This window comes from Saccopteryx bilineata, chromosome 3 (assembly GCF_036850765.1).
Source record: "Saccopteryx bilineata isolate mSacBil1 chromosome 3, mSacBil1_pri_phased_curated, whole genome shotgun sequence".
Lineage (NCBI taxonomy): Eukaryota > Metazoa > Chordata > Mammalia > Chiroptera > Emballonuridae > Saccopteryx > Saccopteryx bilineata.
The window spans coordinates 192,746,200-192,768,494 of record NC_089492.1 but is presented as its reverse complement, the minus strand read 5'-3'; positions in this window follow the sequence as shown (position 1 = coordinate 192,768,494).

Sequence of the window (22,295 nt, the reverse complement as noted above, 5' to 3'; positions counted from 1 at the left end):
GCCGGGAATTGAACCCGGGACTCCTGCACACCAGGCCAACACTCTACCACTGAGCCAACTGGCCAAGGCTTTATTTACTCATTTTAGAAAGAAGAAAGAGAGAAAGAGAGAGAGAGAGAGAGAGAAGGAGGGAGGTGCAGGAAGCATCACCTCCCATATGTACCTTGACTGGGTAAGCCCAGGATTTCAAATCAGTGACCTCAACATTCCAGGTTGACGCTTTATCCACTGCACCACCACAGGTCAGTCCTGGAAAGTTATTAAATAAACATTAATTGATAAATTACTTTTAGAAGCTTCTATTAAACATGAAAATTTAATTCATTTACCAAAAAGACATTCATCGAAATTCTTTCTGTAAAATTTGTTTTCTTTCTGGTTATGTTCCTCTAATTTTTTGAATGAGGCAAACCAGATTTTCAAACACCATAGATACTTCTAATTTGTATTAGTGTCCTATTCTATACATTAATAAAGGCATATTATCGCCTGTAGCCCTTCGTTTTTGCTTTCGGAAGCCATGGAAATCTCGTTTAAATTCTTTTAACCTATTCACTTCATGGTAGTTGCAATCGCAGAGCCTTCTGGGCTTTGTAACATAATAGTGCCCCTTTATCACTCTGAATGGTTTATTAGAACCTGCTTGTACTGATGATTTAGTTTTACCATGGTGAGGCCACCACTCCAGGGCTTTCCACTCTGTTTGGGGACTCTTTTGTCATTTTAATGTTTAGGGTTTTGTTTGTTTTCTTGTGAAATGGACTTTCATTTAATTTTAGCATTATTTACATTATTTATTATCAAGAGACAAATTGAAGACTAGGGGATTGAGAACAGTGTGCTGTACTTTGAAACAGCTCTGAAGTCTGTGGCCTACCAATATCACCAAGGATATTCAGTCCCTCTGAAGTCGTCCACAGACTTGCTCAAACATACACTGCTGTTTTCAGTTACTGAAACAAATAGAAAAATAATACTTAACCTTTTTCAAAACTTGAATTTTACAAATGCAACTGCTCTACCATACTTAATTAAGTTTCAGACTCCGCCAAATTTCCTTTGTCTTTTCATCTTGGTTTCTAGCAACTGGGTATGCTCTGGGCCAGAAAACAAAGCTGCCGGACTTGAGGCTCTGGTAACCAACTCTGAGTGAAATTTGAAGCCTTTGCTCATTCTGTTTTCAGACTCCAGCTTCAGGCTTAGAATTCTGCCCTGCATGCCATTCTCTGCACTGTCCTCTGCTCTGAAGCCTGCCATGTCTCTTTGCCCCATATTCCCATCTCCCTCTAGAAGCAAGGATCTTGAACAAAACTTCAGCTGACAAGATACCAGTGAGATCAGCCTCATTTTGAGATTAATTCTCTCCGGTCTGTTTTGGGGAAATCTAACAACTGGGATAATGCTCATGTAGCTGTTCTTCCTCTCTATCTAAAATGAACTGTTTTTGGCCCTGGCCGGTTGGCTCAGCGGTAGAGCGTCGGCCTGGCGTGCGGGGGACCTGGGTTCGATTCCCGGCCAGGGCACATAGGAGAAGCGCCCATTTGCTTCTCCACCCCCCCTCCTTCCTCTCTGTCTCTCTCTTCCCCTCCCGCAGCCAAGGCTCCATTGGAGCAAAGATGGCCCAGGCGCTGGGGATGGCTCCTTGGCCTCTGCCCCAGGTGCTAGAGTGGCTCTGGTCGAGGCAGAGTGACGACCCGGAGGGCCAGAGCATTGTCCCCTGGTGGGCAGAGCATCGCCCCTGGTGGGCGTGCCGGGTGGATCCCAGTCGGGCGGATCCCAGTTGGGCGCATGTGGGAGTCTGTCTGACTGTCTCTCCCCATTTCCAGCTTCAGAAAAATACAAAAATAAATAAATAAATAAATAAATAAAATTAAAATGAACTGTTTTTAATCAATAAGGTTCACCCTCACAAAACCTATGATATTAATGGTAAATGTACTGACAGTAAAAAAGAATTTGAAAAAATGTTATTTTTTCTAGAAAAATATAATTTTCAAAAATTAAATGTACTATACATTTAATTTTTCAGTCATAATAGACTGAAAAAGTGTGATTGAAGTAACATCAGAAAAGGAAGAGCATAATATTCTAAATTGAATTTAGTAAGATTAGGATTAATTGACAAATCTCAGCTTCCATTCAACCACAGGCATCAGAAATAACTTTTTTTTTCCAGGTCCTTGCTGAAATCAGACAAAAGAAAAGCAGTTACTAAATAGTAATTTAAGGGTCAGTCAGGCCTGACCAGGAGGTGGTGCAGTGGATAGAGCATCGGACTGGGATGTGGAGGACCCAGGTTCGAGACACTGAGGTTGCCAGCTTGAGTGAGGGCTGATCTGGTTTGAGCAAAGCTCACTAGCTTGGACCCAAGGTCGCTGGCTCCAGCAAGGGATTACTGGGTCTGCTGAAGGCCCACGGTCAAGGCACATATGAGAAAGCAATCAGTGAACAACTAAGGTGTCGCAACAAAAATCTAATGATTGATGCTTCTCATCTCTCTATGTTCCTGTCTGTCTGTCCCTATCTATCTCTCTCTTTGTCTCTCTCTCTGTCTCTGTAAAAAAAAAAAAAGGTTAGTCAGTATAACTAACAAAAATGTTGCCATTTTCAAAATCAATCAAGAAAACTCAAAGGCTAAAATCATGCCTTCTTTCATTCTCAACAATGGCAATGAGTTGAGGGATTTAATTAGAAATACAATACAATATCAAGGAAATATGAATAAAAAAGAATACTATGTATAATGGTAAAGAAAAAGAAAAACTAAAAACTAAACACCTATAAAACTATCCCCTTGCTAACTTTACCATAGATTGGATGGATCTGAAATTGTAGGTTGTCAACAGCCCTTAAAATGGTGAAATGTTTTGCATATTTGGCCTCAGAGATCCTCTTTATTCCAGTATGAATTTGCAAAGAATAAAAAAAAAATCAATGGGGCTGAATTCTTCCAAATTTAGGCAGGCTTCAATGCAAAGATACCCTTCCTAGTGACACAGCCAAATGAATTCCATCCGAAATCAAACCTTTACATTGTAGACCTTTGTGGGTAAAAAGAAACGAATGAATAGCTCTAGAACTTTTTTTCTGGTATGCAAATTTTCTTTGGCAAGTTCTATGTAACAATACTTTCACTGAATTTAATAAAATCCATATAACAGCCGTACGTTAATACCATTTAGATGCCAAGTGTTACAATGACCATTATTATTTGATTGACTTGATCTCTGTGGAGTTTCTGGGAATTTCAGGAAAATTCTAGTTAATGGCTTAGTAACATGCATTTATATTTATTTTTTTCAGAGCTGGAAAATAATAAAGTCACTGATATTTGAATTATTTCACAAAAGATGTTTTCCCAATATGAACCGAATACAGTGAAGCTTCATGCATTCTTCTAATATCTGAATTGTTTCATCAAACAGTAGGCTCAAAACACCTGATTCTCTCAACTCTATGATCACCTCATTCAAAACCAAAATTTCAACTAAGAATAAATAGCTTATAATAGTGTAAGAATCTGTTTGGTAAACAAATTTTTTCTAAGTTTGCTTCCTTCTATTAGGGCAGCGCCATGTGTGTATAGTCTATGGAAGGCTGCAGGTGCTTGCCCTCAGGGCAGCAGATTGCAAGTTGGACTGCCTGCCCCTGTGGGGAGGGGCCATTGTTTTCTAGTGTTTTCTGGAGGAGAGGTTTTCTCCCCCAACCTGTTTTGCTGGAAAGTGCAGAGAGAGCAGAGAGAAGTCCAGGTTGAGGAACTGGAGACCCAGTCTGCGCTTGAGAGCGCTGAGAGAAAGCAAAGCGGTCTTCCCTGCCTGTTTGCTCATACACCATTCTGAGACTTTAATAAACGGAATGGCCCACCATTTTCTGACTCCACTGTTATTTTACCATCTGCCTGAATCCAATGAGAACCTGCTTGGCCTTGGCAGCAGCCACTGGCCTTACAGAATCCGAAAAGGATGCTGAAATATCTTTAATTTCTCATTCACTAAATCTTGGCCTAAAATAAAAGTTAAAAGAAACTGGTCAAAGCAATCAAACCACTTCTGCTTTTCCAAGTATAGCTTCTAATTTGTCTTTGATCTAAGTTTAAAAATAAAAAACAAAACTTCACCCTAATTTTTAAGATAACTAAATCAGATATTGCTCCCTAATAATAGATCCTTAGATTCTATGTCATGTAAATAAGCTTTCTTTCTGGAGAGAGATAGCAGGACTTATTATAATGCTAACTGCCTATTAAAACAAGCCCTTCGATGGTTTCAGCTCAAAGCCACAGAAATTTCCCTTCTTTCTGTGACTATGAGCTAGGTTTTAGAGAATTATGTTTCCAAGTAATAAAATGATTATTCTGGTTTTCTCTGACTAGTTTTGTTTTTAAAACTATCCTCAGTATCTATCAAGATGTCTAACCTGGAGTAGGTACTTTGTAAATATTTGATAAATAAATAAGCACCTAAAATGAATAAATATCTTAGCTAATCTTATTAATTATTAAGTGGTGGACAGCTTTTTAAAAATTCATATCCTCAAAAGAAGTTCCTGCATATACAGGGGAGATAGTCTCATATTTAGGGGATATTTCAAAATGAATATGAAGTGATAAAAAAAAGAAGAATATGATTTTTTTTTATTAAACGAGAACATCAGAAAAGCAAAGGACAAGTCAAAGAAAGTTGTTTGATTATGCAAATGAGATGCAAAACCAACTTTTAGTTCATTGATGAAAATGCACTATACAAAAGGCTGAAAGTATTGGAGTATCTGCACATTCCCTGATCCCTAATTTTTGTGAGCAGTGTATTTAATGGGAAAGTGGGAAGCAGATTTAACTAAACTAGCATATGAAAAAGACATTTCTCAAGCAGGAATCTAACCATAGATAAAAGAATTTCTGGTTCAGCTTTCTTAATTCTCCTATTTAATAAAATATTTAGGTCCCATTATAAGTCTTTTTAAAGCACTTCAGGTTTCACAGACACATGGCTTATCATTTGTTTTAATATTTTCTTTATGGTTTTAATAGGGATTAAAAGAAAAGAAAGCCACTCATGTCCTTTGCTTTCAAAGCAGGATATTAAATAATATAAAGAAGGCAAGCAATCAACAGAAACATATTGGAAGATGATCTCAGCCTTCACATATCTTCAGAAAAATGTTATTATTGGTTTGTCACACATACATATACCACCAAAAGAATGTTTGCGCAACTTTCAATTCTATCCTCAAAACAAACAGAATGATGGTATTCTCCAGCAAAAAGAAAACTACTGTAAAAAAAACCCAGAGAAATAATAGTTAAGAATAATAGTTGTGAATATAGTTAGGAGTCTGGGTATGAATCATATGTAAGAGTATTGATTTTAGAGACTGATCTCCCTTCATTTCACCCTAGCACTACCAATTCACAATTGTGTGATTTGGAGCAAGTTATTTATCTGTTTTCTCATCTTTACAGGGGGCAAATAAAAACAGCTCCAGTAGATTGCTTGTCACATGTAATGACCAGGCACTTTGTAAATATAAAATGTCTATGCTTTTTGCATACATTCATGTGTGTATATACTGTTTTGAGAAATTAAAAAAAAAATACATTTTCTAAAATTTGAATAATTCAGAATTTTAAAGCAGAAGAAAAAACCCTAATTAGGATATGTCTGATGATAAATACACAAAAAATTTATCTGCATAATGTAGAAACTGTTGATCAAATGAAATTTTATCTTATCATTGAGACTATAGCATTACATTTAAAATATTTTAAATCAACAACATAGACTTTCCACATTATATTTTATTTTTACATAGTCTAACATGTTATGATTAATTCTGAGCACCTATAATATAATCTTAAACTGTAATGTGACAAATCTGAAAAATGAAGGACTTTTTTTTTTAACCCAGACTGATAACTTAAAATGTAACCTTTTGGTTTACATGATGCCTGCAAGCAGTGACATGGATGTTGATGACATTAATATCTCTATTTCTGTCACTAAAATCTATAACAAATACATTAGCAGCCACAAACAGAGGTAGTTTTTCAGAAAACTTGCTAATTGCATTGCTGCTGTGAACTTAATTTTGCAGTTGTTAATACATAAAAATATAGAACTGAAAAAGAAACTCAAATTCTGGGAAGATATATAAATAGATTAATAGCTACTCTTGAATCCATATACTTGTGTTTAGATGGTATATTGTGTTTTTATTATTGATATTGTAGAACAACATTACCCACATTGTGATCAAAGAGACAAAAACTATCTATTTAAGACAGAACAATTTATCAAACATCTTAAAGTAAAATCAGGTTCTGGCTCTGGCCAGTTGGCTCAGTGGTAGAGTGTCGGCCTGGCACGTGGATGTCCCAGGTTTGATTCCCAGTCAAGGCACACAGGAAAAGCAACCGTCTGCTTCTTCACCCCTCCCATTCCTCCTTCTCTCTCTCTCTCTCTCTCTCTCTCTCTCTCTCTCTCTCTCTCTCTCTTTCTCTTCTCTTCCTGCAGCCTTGGCTCAACTGGTTCAAACGCATCAGCCCCTGGTGCGGAGGATGGTTCTTGTGGAGCTTCTGTCTCAGGAGCTAACAGTAGCTCAGTTGTGAGCACAGCCCCAGATGGGCAGAGCATCGGCCGCAGGTGGGGGTTGCTGAGTGGATCCCAGTTGGGGCGCATGCAGGAGTCAATCTCTCTGTCTCCCCTCCTCTCAAAGGGAAAAAGAGAAGAAGAAAAAAATCAGGTTTTAAGGGAGTTGAAGACCAGATATTCTTAGATGCAGAATCTGGAATTAACTGAATTCTCATTCAGTTCAAATTTGGCTGTGTCTCCCTTCAGCTTATAGAAATCTTCAGTGTTCAGTGCCTGTATTCCTGCTGATAATATTTGGGAATATGGATAGATGATAACCTATTAACAAGGGTGAGGCTGGCATTCAGACACTAGGATCCCTACTGGAAGAGTCACTCTCAAACACTGCAAGACCTTGACTTTACCATCAAAAGGCAAACTCACCATAGGATATTTCTGGATAATGAAAGAAATGCAATTTTTGATTCTGAGAAATTGGTAATATGGTGATGGAAAGTGATTTGACTTTGGGTGATGGGCACACAACTCAATCAACGGTGCAAATACTATAGAGATATTTACCTGGAACCTATGTACTCTTACTGATCAATGTCATCCCATTAAATTTAATTTTCTAAATAAATTTTTTTTAAAAATCACTCTGTTTCTATTATAAAGAAGAAACTCATTTTAATATCTCTACTCCCCAATTTTGTCTTATTTGAATAAGAATAAAAGTTAAAAGTTACTTTTCTTACTTAGTCTACTATGATTCCCAAATCTTTAGAACTGAATGATTTTTCTTCCACAGCTTACTCTCTTTCTCATTCTGTATATGGGGGGAAATGGGGTCTGGAGATGATGAACATCAAGAGGAGCCTCATTCAGAGTCATGAGTTGGGTGGTGACCCAAGACCCCTAATTCCTGGACTCTGGCATATTTCACTGCCTGTCTCAGCAGAGCATCCCAAGGATGCACATTTCCTATAACCCAATGTTCCTTATACACCTTCAGAGAAAAAATAGAGATGGTATTCATAGGATATCATTGCCTTAGCTATTATCCAAGTTGTAAAAGAATAAAGACATTTTGTTTAAAGTAGCATTTTACACCATCAGGCATCAATCATAAATTCAGTATTCTTCTAAGTATTTAAGAATAGAAAAGAACAAACACATTAAAAGAAGAAACTCTCTAAGCAAAGCAAGTTATTGGCAGTAAAATGTGGGGTTCTCTCATCAATTTCAACATCAAATACCATATTGGGAAGCTCCAACTGCCACCGTTAATAAAACAGAAGGATTCATAAATGAAATGTTGTTAAAAATGTGCCTTTTCCAATGGCTCTCTCTTTTTTCACTTATGCTCTGTTCTTTTAATTGCCTAAACAAGAGATAATCTTAATTTTATACATTTGACTTTGTGATTAACTTGATTCATGTGGAACTTTAAGGTATATCACATAACCTATAGGAACTCACCCATGGTTCCTAAGGTTATGTAAATAATGCTAATTCTGAATCCCCACATATTGTGATTTGCCCTAAGGCGGTAACTGAAAAGTTAAGAAAAAAGAAAATGACTCATGAAGAACTGGACATTTTTTTACTTAATATTCAAAACTTAACAGAACAGTTTAGACTTTGTTCTTACCAATAACGTTTCATGTACTTGAATCAAATAATATCAGAGTCTGCTAAACACCATACTTTGTTCATTTTATGTCTATATTAAAACAAAGGATAAGGAAGGGTATTTGAAGTTATCATTTTTGAAAATGGGATTTACTTTTCAATATTACTTAAAATGAATTATCAAAATGAACATAAAAATTAAGAAAGCACCAAAAAAGGCTGTGACCTAACCTTAGAAGTAATTGATAGGGTTGCAGATGGGGACATGACCCCCTCCTCCCTTAAGTATATGAAGGGACATTGACAAACTAGATGTTCCAGACCACCTTTCCCCAGGCATCTGGACTGACTACTGAGTGCAGAAAGTCCCCTAGCTTATTTACAGTTAACCCCCCCCCCAATTACTACCAGCTCCCACCCTCTATTCCCCTATTTAACCCTTCCTGTTAGCAAACCCATCGCTGATCTCCACCTTAGGAGTGAGCCCAGCAAACAACCCCCTAATAAACTTTTCTTGCCTGAACTCGGTTGTCCTTCTTCAGCTGACTTTACAGTAATGATAAAATATTTTAATAGTTGGCCTGACCTGTGGTGGAGCAGTGGGATAAAGCGTTGACCTGGAACACTGAGGTCGCCAGTTCAAAACCTTGGGCTTGCCTGGTCAAGGCACATATGGGAGTTGATGCTTCCTGCTCCTCCCCCTTCTCTCTTTCTCTATCTCTCTCTCTCTCACTCCTCTCTCTCTAAAAAATCAATAAATAAAATATTTTAAAAAATATATTTTAATAGCTCTGTGTTTATCATGAATATTGAGGAAGGAGGGACAGGCCTCCTCTTTCCTGAGAAGGAAGAAACAAAAAGAATACAAGGGTAAGGAGCCAGCAGGGGTAACCAATTCAGCCAGTGATAAATTAACTATATCTTATATTTCTCTCGATGGGTGCTTAGAGTCACTTACAACATAAAGCAATAGCAAGATCTGTATGTAACTATGACCAGTGATCTGGAAACTCACTCCTCCTTGCTGACCTCACCTCTGTCTCTATTCCGTTCCTCAGTTCATATTGTTCATTCGATTCCTCAAATGAGTGAGGTTGTATATTTTTCTTTCTCTGCCTGGCTTATTTCACTTAAACTTTCCCTCCCCTCTCCGTGAGTCCTCTCCATGAAACCTTAAACAAAGAAATCACATGCCCATTGCTTAGATACTGTAAAGGTATAAAACCTGTAAGAAAATCAACTTTGAGGAGCATGTGTCTTTGGAGCTACTAGTAATGCCAGCGTATAATAAATTCTCTATTCCTCTAATAAAGTTATCTGACTACCCTCCATTCGGTGGCTTCCTGTTACAGGATATTTTACTGTACAGAACTTGTACTTTTAATCTTCCACCCATGTAAGTTCATTAGAACTATATATTATATTTTGTTTTACAATGACTTGTTCCATACAGGTCAGCAAATTTCAACTGGGGTATCATAAATTTTTTTTTAAATATACTGTTTATATAGATTCTAGTGTTCTCCCAAATGAATCCCCTCTCCCCGTGTTCCTCTCAATATCCCCCTTGCCCACTCTCCTCAACGCCCTCCCCATCCCCTCCAGGATTTGCTTTTCTGTTCTCTATAATGCTGTGTTATGTGTAAATAATTTCACCAATCACTTTCCCTTCTCTGATTTCATCCTACCATCCCCTTTCCCTCTGTCCACTTTTCCTCTAGTACCATTGATACTGCCTCTGTCTCTATTCCGTTCCTCAGTTCATATTGTTCATTCGATTCCTCAAATAAGTGAGGTTGTATATTTTTCTTTCTCTGCCTGGCTTATTTCACTTAACATAATAGTTTCCAGGCCCATCCATATAGTCACAAATGGTAAGATTTTCTTCTTTTTCATGGCCCCATAGTATTCCATTATGTATATGTACCACTGCTTTTTAATTCATTCATCCACTGACAGACAGTTGAGCTGTTTTCAGTTCTTGGCTATTGTAAACAATTCTGCCATAAACATGGGGGTGCATTTCTTCTTTTGAATTATTGATGTGGTGTTCTTGAAATATATTCCTAAAAGTAAAGTGGTTGAATCAAAAGGCAGTTCCATTCTTAATTTTTGAAGAATCTCCATACTGTTTTCCACAGTGGCTGCACCTGTCTGAATTCCCACCAGCAGTGCAGGAGGGTTCCCTTTCTCCACATCCTCTCCAGCACTTATTCTGTGTTGTTTTGTTAATGGGCGCCATTCTGACTGGTATAAGGTGGTATCTCATTGTGGTTTTAATTTGCATTTCTCTAATGATTAGTGATGTTGAACATTTTTTTTCATCTGCCTATTGGCCATATGTATGTTCTTTTTGGAGAAGTGTCTATTCAATTCTTTTGCCCATTTTTTGATTGAACTGTTTATCTTCCTTTGAGTCTTCTCTTTTTTTTTCTTGGAGAGTCTGGCTGAGTGTTCTTCGATCTTGCTTACCTTTTCAAAGAACCAGCTCTTGGTTTCATTGATCTTCTGTATTGTTTCCTTAGCCTCTATGTAATTTATTTCCACTCTGTAAAACTTGAGTTTTACAAGTATTTTATAAATTTTGGTTATTAACCCCTGATCAGATATCGTTGAATATGTTCTCTCATTGTGTGGTTTGTCTTTTTATTTTGTTCATATTGTCTTTAGCTGTGCAAAAAGCATTTTAGTTTAATATAGTCCCATTGGTTTATCCTGTCTTTTATTTCACTTGCTCATGGAGCTAAATCAGCAAATATATTGCTGCAAGTGATGTCAGAGCATTTACTGCCTATGTTTTCTTCTAAGATGCTTATGGTTTCACGACTTACATTTAAGTCTTTTATCCATATTGAGTTTATTTTTGTGAATGGTGTAAATTAGTGGTCTAGTTTTATTTTTTTGCATGTAGCTGTCCAATTATCCCAAAACCATTTGTTAAAAGACTGCATTTACTCCATTGTATGCTATTACCTCCTTTCTCAAATATCAATTGTTCATTAAGGTTTGGGTTGATTTCTGGGTTCTCTGTTCTGTTCCATTGATCTATATTCCTCTTCTTATGCCAGTACCAAGCTGTTTTTTTTATTTTATTTTTTATTTATTCATTTTTATTAGAGAGGAGAGAGGTGAGAAAGAGACAGAGAGAGAGAGGAAAGAGAGAGAGAGAGAGAAGGGGGAGGAGCAGGAAGCATCAACTCCCATATGTGCCTTGACCAGGCAAGCCCAGGGTTTTGAACTGGTGACCTCAGCATTCCAGGTCAATGCTCTATCCACTGTGCCACCACAGGTCAGGCCCAAGCTGTTTTGAGTACAAGGGCCTTGTAGTATAACTTGATATCAGGAAGTGTGATACCTCCTACTTTATTCTTCTTTTTCAAGATTGCTGAGGCTATTCATGATCTTTTTTGGTTTTATATCAATTTTTGGAATATTTTTTCTATATCTCTGAAGTATGTCATCAACATTTTAATAAAAATTGCATTGAATTTATAAATTGCTTTGGGTAATATGGACATTTTAATGATATTAACTCTTCCTAACCATGTTCACAATATATGCTTCTACATGTTTGTATCTTCCTTGATTTTTTTCTCAATGTTTTGTAATTTTTCGAGTACAAGTTTTTAACCTCCTTGGTTATATTTATTCCTAGGTACTTTATTTTTTTGTTGTTGTTGAAAAAGTGAAGGGGGATTTTTTTCTTAATTTCTCTTTCAGACTGTTCATTGTTGTATAAAAATACCTCTGATTTTTTTTTTTCATTTTTTTTTTTATTTTTCTGAAGCTGGAAACAGAGAGAGACAGTCAGACAGACTCCCGCATGCGCCCGACCGGGATCCACCCAGCACGCCCACCAGGGGCGATGCTCTGCCCACCAGGGGGCGATGCTCTGCCCATCCTGGGCGTCGCCATGTTGCGACCAGAGCCACTCTAGCGCCTGAGGCAGAGGCCACAGAGCCATCCCCAGCGCCCAGGCATCTTTGCTCCAATGGAGCCTTTGCTGCAGGAGGGGAAGAGAGAGACAGAGAGGAAAGTGCGGCAGAGGGGTGGAGAAGCAAATGGGCCCTTCTCCTGTGTGCCCTGGCCAGGAATCGAACCCGGGTCCTCCGCACGCTAGGCCGACGCTCTACCGCTGAGCCAACCGGCCAGGGCCCAATACCTCTGATTTTTTAATATTAATGTTATATCCTGCTTCCTTGCTGAATTCATTTATCAGGTCCAGTAGTTTCTTGATTGAAACCTTAGGTTTTTCTACATACAATATCATATCATCAGCAAAGGATGATAGTCTTACTTCTTTTTATCCCATTTGGATGCCTTTTATTTCTTCTTGTTGTATAATTGCTGTGGCTAGGACTTCCAGAACTATATTGAATAAGAGTGGTGAAAAGGGGCACCCCTGCCTTGTTCCTGATCTTAAGGGAATTGCTTTTAACTTTTGATCATTGAGTATGATGTTGGCTGTGGGTTTGTCATAGATGGCTTTTATCATGTTGAGGTATGTTCCCTGTATTCCCACTTTGGTGAAAGTTTTGATCATAAATGGGTGCTGGATTTTATCAAATGCTTTTTCTGCATCTATTGATATTATCATGTCGTTTTTCTCTCCTTCCTTCTGTTTATATGATGAATCACATTGCTTGATTTGTAAATATTGTACCATCCTTGCCTCCCCAGACTAAATCCCACTTGATCATAATGTATGATTTTTTTTCATGTATTGTTGGATTCGTTTTGCTAATATTATATTGAAAATATTAGCATCTAAATTCATCAGGGATATTGGCCTATAGTTTTCTTTCTTTGTAATGTCTTTGTTTGGTTTTGGAATCAGAATTATGGTCGCCTCATAAAAGGAGTTTAGAAGTCTTTTCTCCTCTTGAATTTTTGAAATAGTTTGAAAAGGATAGGAGTTAGTTTTTCTTTAAATATTTGGTAGAATTCTCCTGTGAAGCCATCTGGCCCAGGGCTTTTGTTTGTTGGGAGTTTTTTGATAACTATTTCAGTCTCATTTGTTGTAATCAGTCTGTTTAGGATTTTTGATTCTTTCTGATTGATTTTTGAAAGATTATATGTTTCAAGAAATTTGTCCATTTCACCTAGGTTGTCTAATTTTTTTGGCATACAGTTCTTTATAGTATTTTCTTATAATTCTTTGTAGTTCTGCTGTGTCAGTTGTTACCTCTCCACTCTCTTTTCTAATTTTATTTATTTGAGTCCTCTCATTTTTTTTCTTGGTGAGTCTGGCTGAATGTTCTTCAATCTTGCTTACCTTTTCAAAGAACCAGCTCTTGATTTCATCAATCTTCTGTATTGTTTCCTTAGCCTCTATGTCATTTATTTCCACTCTGATCTTTATTATTTCCTTCCTTCTACTTCCTCTGGGCTTTACTTGCTGTTCTTTTTCTAGTTCTTTTAATTACAGGGTTAAGTCATTTATTTGAGCTTTTTCTAGCTTCTTAAGGTATGCTTGTAATGCTATGACTATCACTCTCAGGACTGCTTTTGCTGTGTCCCATAAATTTTGAGTTGTTGTATGCTCATTTTCATTTGTTTCAAGGAAATTTTTTATTTCTTCCTTGATCTCATTGTTGACCCATTTGTTATTTAATAACATGCTGTTTAGTTTCCAAGTGTTTGAATGTTTTTCAGTTTTTTTATTGTAGTTGATTTCTAATTTCATGCCATTCTGACTAGAGAAAATGCTTGATATGATTTCAATTTAATTTTGTTGAGACTCGTTTTATGTATCGATACTAACATGTGATCTATCCTAGAGAACGTACCATGAGCACTTGAAAAGAATGTATATTCTACTGCTTTAAGATAAAAGGTTCTAAAGATATCTATTAAATCCAGTTGACCTAGTGTGTCCTTTAAGTCTTCTGTTTCTTTGTTAATTTTCTTTCTTGAGGATATATCCAGTGATGTTAGTGGGGCATTGAAATCCCTACTATTATAGTATTGCTTTTGGTCTCATCCTTTATGTCCATCAAAATCTACTTTATATATTTAGGTGCTATGCATCTATATTAAGTGCATAGATATTTATAATGGTTATCTCCTCCTGTTGGATTGTTCCCTTTATCATTATGTAGTGACCTTCTTTATCCCTTACTATAGTCTTTGTTTTAAAGTCTATTTTGTCAGATATAAGTATTGCTACCCCAGCTTTTTTTTATTTCCGTTTGCATAAAATATTTTTTTCCATCCTTTTACTTTCTTTCTATGTGTATCTTTTGTTTTGAGGTGGATCTCTTGTAGACAGCGTATGTACGAGTCCTGTTTTCTTATCTATGCAGCTACACTATGTCTTTTGAGTGGAGCATTTAGTTCATTTACATTTAAGGTTATTATTGATATGTATTTGTTTATTGCCACTTTATTCTTTAAATCAACATTCCTTTTACCAGATTTTTTTTTCACTTTGTTCTTTTTACAGGAGGTCCCTTAACATTTCTTGCAGCATTGATTTCATTGTAATTAATTTCTTGAGTTTTGTTATGTTTTTGTTTTATTTTTGTCTGGGAAGCTTTTTATTTCTTCTATTTTAAACGATAGCCTTGCCTGATAAAGAAGTCTTGGTTGTAGGCTCTTGTTCTACATTACTTTGAATATTTCTTTCCATTTCCTTCTGGCCTCAAGCATTTCTGTTGAAAAGTCAGATGTCATTCTTATGGGGGCTCCTTTGTAGATGACTGACTGCTTTTCTCTTGCAGCTTTTAGTATTTTTTCTTTAACTCTTAGCTTTAGTATTTTAATAAAGATGTGTCTTGGTGTGGGTCTGTTTGGGTTCTCTTTTAATGGGGTTCTCTGTGCTTCCTGAAACTGTGTGACTCTTTCCTACAACAATTTAGAGAAATTTTTGGCTGATTTCTTCAATCAGGTTCTCTATCCCTTGTTCTTTCTCTTCTCTTTCAGGAACCCCTATTATTCAAATATTGTTTCTCTTCCTGTTGTCACAGAGCTTTCTTAGAGATTTATCAGACTTTTTGATCCTCTTTTATTTTTACTGTTCTGCTTCCATGCTTTTGCTTATCTTGTCCTCTAAGTCACTGATTTGATCCTCTGCTTCATCCTCCCTGCTTTTCATTCCTTCTAGTGTAGTCTTCATTTCTGACATTGTGCTTGTCACTTCTGTCTAGTTCTTTTTTATGATTTTAGTGTTCTTTTTGATGCTTACAATTTCTTTATTTAGGGGCTTATTAAGTCCATCCATTGTAGCTTTGAGATCCTTAAGCATCCATCCTAACAATCATTATTTTAAGCTCTGCATCTGGTAATTTGATTACTTCCATTTTTTTCAGTTCTTTTTTTTTTTGGAGACTTTTTTTTGTTGATTTATATGGCCTATGTTCCTCTGTCTTCCTATTGTTTCTGTGTGTGGTTTTCTGGCTTGCTTGAGTTGTGTTCTCCTTAAGTAGCATAGCCACTTTAAAGTCTTGATTTGTCTGCTGTATGTTTGTTTAACTCAGCTGGGAGCTTGTTTGCTGATCTCAGCAGGAGGCTTAGTTGAAACTGCATCCTGGACTGCAGTGGGTATGACATCTGAGAATCTGAATGTGTGTTCTGCCAGTTACTGTCTTGGAGTGGGGCTTATTCTCAGTATGAAGGGGAAGGTGTAGCTTAGGTCTCCCTAAAAACCTGAGTCACTGCTCTTCCCCCTTACTTCTTCCTTTCTGCAGTGTCTTTTGTGCTGATTGGAGCTGGATAGCTTTTTGGAGGTAGGGTGTGTAGAGCCACTTTAGGCTTGTGCTGGGCGGAGGGATCAACCCCACCCCCAGCTGTGGCCACCTATGCACTGGAAAATGAGTCAGCTTAATTCAGGTCACTCCTGGCACTCCTCTCCCCATCACCATTTGTCTCACTCTCCCTACTTTCCTCATGCAAGACCAGTCAGTCCTCTCAGCCCTCCTTGCCCCCAGAATCCCAGGCAAGTGTCTGTAAGTGATATTTTCTACTCTGTTTCCTTAAGGCACCCCAGCTTCTTTCCACATACAGAACTTTCACTCTTCTCTCCACTCTATACTGTCTGGTTGTCTCCTCCAGTCCCTGGGTTTCTAGGCTGGGCCTCTGGTTCTGAGCCTGAGGGCCCCCACTTCTCAGGGCCTCTCTCCTTGTAATGAAAGCTGTTCTGGATGCTCAGCCTCAACCTCCCCTTGCTCCTGGGAGCAAGGAAACCCCCACCATGCCCCTGCACTCCCTACTAGGATCGGTGTGGATTCTCTGTGCCCCTTGGATTTTGAGTCTTGTACTTTTAGTCCAAAGTTGGTTTTTAATGATGATTGTTCTTACATTAATTTGTAATACAGTTTAGTGGTGGGTGATGGCAGTTTGTGCGTCTGCCTACTCTGCTGCCATCTTGTGGTCAACCCATAAGATTTTTTTTTAAATAATTTTATTTTTTTAATGGGGCAACATCAATAAATCAGGATACATCTATTCAAAGATAACAAGTCCAGATTATCTTGTCATTCAATTATGTTGCATACCCATCACTCAAAGTCAGATTGTCCTCTGTCACCTTCTATCTAGTTTTCTTTGTGCCCCTCTTCCTCCCCCTTTCCCTCTCCCTTTCCACCCTCCCCCCCATAACCACGACACTCCTATCAATGTCTCTTAGTTTCACTTTTATGTCCCACCTACATATGGAATAATGCAGTTCCTGGTTTTTTCTGATTTACTTATTTCACTTCATATCATGTTATCAAGATCCCACCATTTTGCTGTAAATGATCCGATGTCATCATTTCTTATGGCTGAGTAGTATTCCATACTGTATATGTGCCACATCTTCTTTATCCAGTCATCTATTGATGGACTTTTTGGTTGTTTCCATGTCCTGGCCACTGTGAACAATGCTGCAATGAACATGGGGCTGCATGTGTCTTTACGAGTCAATGATTCTGAGTTTTTGGGGTATATACCCAGTAGAGGGATTGCTGGGTCATAAGGTAGTTCTATTTTCAGTTTTTTGAGGAACCATCATACTTTCTTCCATAATGGTTATACTACTTTACAGTCCCACCAACAGTGTATGAGGGTTCCTTTTTCTCCACAGCCTCTCCAACACTTGCTATTACCTGTCTTGTTGATAATAGCTAATCTAACAGGTGTGAGGTGGTATCTCATTGCAGTTTTGATTTGCATTTCTCTAATTACTAACGAAGATGAGCATCTTTTTATATATCTGTTGGCCATTTGTATTTCTTCCTGGGAGAAGTGTCTATTCATATCCTCTTCCCATTTTTTATTGGATTGTTTGTTTGTTTGTTGTTGAGTTTTATGAGTTCTTTGTATATTTTGGATATTAGGCCCTTATCTGAGCTATTCTTTGAAAATATCATTTTCCATTTAGTTGGCTTTCTGTTTATTTTGTTATTAGTTTCTCTTGCTGAGCAAAAACTTCTTAGTCTGATGTAGTCCCATTCATTAATTTTTGCCTTCACTTCTCTTGCCATTGGAGTCAAATTCATAAAATGCTCTTTAAAACCCAGTCCATGAGTTTAGTACCTATGTCTTCTTCTATGTACTTAATTGCTTCAGGTTTTATGTTTAGATCTTTGATCCATTTTGAGTTAATTTTAGTACAGGGGGACAAACTGTAGTCCAGTTTCATTCTTTTGCATGTGGCTTTCCAGTTTTCCCAGCACCATTTATTGAAGAGGCTTTCTTTTCTCCATTGTGTGTTCTTGGCCCCTTTATCAAAAATTATTTGACTATATATATGTGGTTTTATTTCTGGACTTTCTATTCTGTTCCATTTGTCTGAGTGTCTATTTTTCTGCCAATACCATGCTGTTTTGATTGTCGTGGCCCTATAATATAGTTTGAAGTCAGGTATTGTAATGCCCCCAGCTTCATTCTTTTTCTTTAGGATTGCTTTGGCTATTCGGGCTTTTTATAGTTCCATATAAATCTGATGATTTTTTGCTCCATTTCTTTAAAAAATGTCATTGGAATTTTAATGGGAATTGCATTAAATTTGTATATTGCTTTGGGTAGTATGGCCATCTTGATTATATTTATTCTTCCTAACCAAGAACAAGGTATATTCTTCCATCTCATTATATCTTTTTCGATTTCCCTTAACAATGGTTTATAGTTTTCATTATATAAGTCCTTTACATTCTTTGTTATGTTTATTCCTAAGTATTTTATTTTTTTGTTGCAATCGTGAAGGGGATTATTCTTTTGAGTTCGTTCTCAATTGTTTCATTGTTGGCATATAGAAAGACTATTGACTTCTGTATGTTAATTTTGTATCCTGCGACCTTACTGTATTGGCTTATTGTTTCTAGTAGTCTTTTTGTGGATTGTTTGGGGTTTTCGATGTATAGGATTATATCATCTGCAAAAAGTGATTTTTAAAACATGCAATACCTGGCTATTTACTTGGCAGCACCAACCTCTTTTCCCTTAGGTTTACAAAAAAAAATTGACAGTAGCCACAACAATAATCATCCAGTGTAAATGAGTCAAAATTGTACCTTTTATTTTATTTTTGTCATATCAGCAAAAAATATATTTTTATTCTGTTGCCGAATTTGAGTAACTCATTGTGTGCCTTGAGGTGAAAAAGTTTAAAAATCACTGATCTATGTCATAAAACCAGGCTATGAGAGAATTTAAGTTAGATGAACTTAATAGATTTTGATCTAAGGGTGAAGGTGTCAGTTTGGATTTCTTGTTCTCACCAATGTTTAATCTTGGCTAAACTGATTCAGTGCTTTGAGCCTTGGTATTTTTTTTCTATATAAAGGGTGATAATAATCCCTGTGTATTTTAATAAGGACAGAAAGAACGTAAGGTTAGCATTCAACATTGGTAGTCTTACTGTCACCCCATCCTCTTCTTGTAAATAAGAAAATCTGAGAGCCAAAGGAAGAAAATGCCCAAGCAAAGGTCACCAGGTCTTTAGGTCATGAAGTCAGGTTTTCACCCCATGCCGCATCTCATGTCCCCAAGTGAGTTAGCTTTATTTGTTTCAAATATACCTTTCTGTAAGGCTTTCTCATTACACTTTATGGATAAAAAAAGGGAAATCTTTCAATGATGAAAATTGATTTGATTCCTACTTTCAATACCTGGAAAAGAAACTGATAGTCTTTCAGGGAATAGCAACACTTTATAGGAACATGAAACTTGAAACACTACAACACATTTATTCTTCTTATTTCCTGTGTCATGGCTGCACTCAGAAAACGTTTCCCTGAGGTATTATCAGTAGGGTGCATTGTCACCACACCACAGGAAAGAAAATGGGTAGGTGGTAGGAGAAAGAAAAAGCAGCCCACTGAGTAACCACAGAGTGTTAATGTGGGCCCCTCTGAGTTCCCTTTCCTCACTCTTTTCCTGTCTTCATTTTCTCTTTGTGTTCCCCAGCTCACATCTTGAAAGATGTAGGTGGGAGTACCTTGCCTCCTTGGCTCACTCTGCCTTATCTAGTCCTCCATAAAATTTCCTTGTAGCTCAGTTAGAGGTACAAGGTACCAAAAAGATAAAAACTTAATATTTATATTCTAGGATAAAAGATCAGGCTTTCCTTTCCGGTCCTTCCTGTGAGAGAGGGAAGGGAAAAGAATGTAGAAGTTTCTGGCTTGCAAGAACAATGGGTCATTTAGTTTTAAATCTAAAATAAAGGTGAACCAAGAAACTTTTTCTCTTTCAATGGGAGACAGAATTTATATACCACCTTCAATTGATTGTAGTTTCTCTCCCGTCCTGGAATCCTGAAAGTAACATACCTCTAGGCAAAGGAATCCTAAAATATTTGTAAACATCTTTGATTGTGTTACCTTGAAAGTCTTAATGTTTCTGTATATCCTCTAAACCAGGGGTCAGAAACCTATGGCTCACAAGCCAGATGTGGTTCTTTTGATGGATGCATCTGGCTCACAGACAAATCTTTAAAAAAAAATAATAACGTTAAAAATATAAAACATTCTTATGTATTATAATCCATTTATTTCCTACCACTCATGATCATGGTTGTGGGTGGCTGGAGCCAATCACAGCTATTCTCTGGGACAACATAAAATTTTTATTAAATAATGCATAGTGTACATGGGTTGTTGTGAGGACATGAAGTAAACTTCCCTCCTTTTAATCAAGTAGTCAGCTAGCTAATTGCATAAACACTTTTGACAAAGAAGATGGCAAAAAGAAAAAAAGAGGAGTATCGTACTTTTCAGCAGAAATGTACAAAGGAATTTGCCTTTGTGGAGAGAGCAGGTTCTGCAGTGTGTCTAATATGCAATGATAAAATTGCATCAATGAAACGGTCAAATATAAAGTGGCACTTCAACACACACCATACTACATTTGCATCAAAATATCCAATGGAGGACAGCAGGAAGAAAGCATGTCAAGAGCTACTGTGCAGAGTGAAAGCTAGTCAGCAGCAACTCCGTGTTTGAACCCAACAAGGTGACTGGAATTTAGCTAGCTTTGCTGGAGCTTTAGCAATTGTGAGAAACAGAAAGCCATTCACAGATGGGGAGTATGCCAAAACATTCATGCTTGATGTTGCCAATGAACTTTTTGATGACTTTGCAGATAAAGACAAGATAATCAAATGAATAAAAGACATGCCTCTGTCAGTAAGAACTGTTCACAATCTTACCATCATGATGGCAGATCAAATTGAGGCAACACAAGTGAAGGACATAAATGCAGCACCTTTCTTTTCTCTCGCTTTGGATGAGTCAACAGACACAAGCCATTTATCCCAGTTCAGCGTGATTGATTACAAGATATGCTGTTGGTGACACACTACATGAGGAAAGTCTTGCTGTTTTGCCTATGAAAGAGACAACAAGAGGAGAGGATTAATTTAAGTCTTTCACTGAGTTCGCTAAAGAAAACAATCTACCAGTGGATAAACTTATTTCAGTGTATACGGATGGTGCTCCGTGCATGGTGGGGAAAAATAGAGGATTAGTAGCACTTCTTTGAGAACATAAAAAGAGACCCATCCTAAGTTTTCATTGCATCCTACATCAGGAGGTGTGTTGTGCTCAGATGTGTGTCGAGCAGCTTGGTGAGGTGATGTCTCTGTTCAACTTTATTGTTGCCCGAGCTTTAAATGATCACCAGTTTAAAACACGGCTGGATGAAGTTGGGAATAATTATCCTGGTCTGCTTCTGCACAGCAATGTGCATTGGTTGTCAAGAGGGAAGGTGCTCAGCCATTTTGCGGCTTGTCTGAGCAAAATCCAGACTTTTCTTGAAATAAAAAACATCGAGCATTCTGAGTTATCTAACAGTGAGTGGCTCCTGAAGTCCTATTATCTTGTGGACATGACTAAACATCTGAACCAGCTCAATGTAAAACTGCAAGGCGTTGGAAATACAGTCTTATCCCTTCAACAAACAGTGTTTGCATTTTAAAACAAGCTGGAACTCTTCATCGCCGACATTGAAACAGGTCGTTTACTACATTTTGAAAAACTGGGAGAGTTTAAAGATATATGCACAGCAAGTGACCCTGCTCAACATCTTGATCTTCACCAGCTAGCAGGCTTCACATCTAATCTCCTGAAGTCATTCAAAGTGTGCTTTGGAGAATTTCATGAGCACACTTGTCTTTTTAAGTTCATTACCCATCCACATGAGTGTGCAGTGGACAGCGCCAACTTGAGTTACATCCCCGGTGTCTCCGTCAGAGATTTTGAGCTATAAGATGCTGACATGAAGGCCTCAGACATGTGGGTGAATAAGTTCAAGTCACTGAATGAAGATTTGGAAAGACTTGCATGACAGCAAGCAGAGTTGGCGAGCAAACACAAGTGGGGAGAAATGAAAAAACTTTAACCTGCGGACCAGCTGATTGTCAAAACTTGGAAAGTACTTCCTGTCACTACCACACACTGCAGCATGTGACTATTGCTGTACTGACAATGTTTGGCTCTACATATTCATGTGAGCAGTCTTTCTCACATCTAAAGAACGTTAAGACCAACCTATGATCACGTTTAATGGATGGAAGTCTCAACGCCTGCATGAAGCTTAACCTCACCACTTATCAACCAGACTACAAAGCCATCAGCAAAACCATGCAGTACCGGAAGTGGCATTAATGGTAAG